At 67.5% G+C, this 584-nt stretch overlaps 1 protein-coding gene across 5 annotated transcripts in view; it reads right to left on the reverse strand.

Annotated features, from left to right (window-relative positions):
• Sfmbt2 (Scm like with four mbt domains 2) overlaps positions 1 to 584 on the reverse strand; it is a 219,667-nt gene that overhangs the window by 212,107 nt on the left and 6,976 nt on the right. For 2 of the 5 annotated variants that reach the window (XM_019207097.2, XM_010621390.3), the window contains exon 1: positions 120 to 192. The exons of 1 other annotated variant lie outside the window; for it this stretch is intronic. The gene's annotated coding sequence lies outside the window, so the exon portion shown is untranslated. Of the gene's footprint in view, positions 1 to 119; positions 193 to 584 lie in introns of those variants that run through there. 2 more of the 5 variants (XM_010621394.3, XM_033761813.1) reach the window with 2 other exon arrangements.

The raw sequence follows: 584 nt of genomic DNA on the forward strand, positions 1-584 counted from the left end.
CCCGTCGCGCCCCCCCACCGCAGTCACGGAGCACACGGACACCGCCCGAGCCGGCGGTCTGAGCCACGCGGCCCCTCCGGCCCGCTCCCCTCCCTCCTCTCCTTCGGCTCCCTCCGTACGCGATCTGCAGAAAGTTCGCATCGCCAGCGTTTCCGCACACCATCAGCGGCCGACTCTGCGGGACAAAGTCCGCCTCTCCTCGGTCGCTGTTTGTTTTCTCGGTTTACGGTCGCTCTGTGGACCGAGGGCGCAAACTTGCGCTTTATCCGCCCAAATCCTTCCGAGTGGAGAGAGATTCAGTCCCAAAGAACCACCTCGGCCCCGTCCGCTCCGCCCCACCCTGCTCTTAAACCCGGCCTTTCCTCTCCCTCTGGGGAGGACTCGGGGGTCCGGGAGAGGTTTCCCAGCAGACCGTGCCCGGAAGGGCAGGAAATTAAGTCGAGGCCGCCGGGATCGGTCCGCGTCTGGGGACCACGAGCCACGCGGGTCGTGAGGCACCTGGCCAGCACCGGTTCTCGTCCCTGCCCCAGCAGAGGGAAGCCTTGGCCTTGGGCGATCTGCGGAGGGCGCCGGTGCAGCCCCGA

Source organism: Fukomys damarensis, unplaced genomic scaffold, assembly GCF_012274545.1.
Source record: "Fukomys damarensis isolate Sample0158 unplaced genomic scaffold, DMR_v1.0_HiC HiC_scaffold_10, whole genome shotgun sequence".
NCBI classification, from domain to species: Eukaryota; Metazoa; Chordata; class Mammalia; order Rodentia; family Bathyergidae; genus Fukomys; species Fukomys damarensis.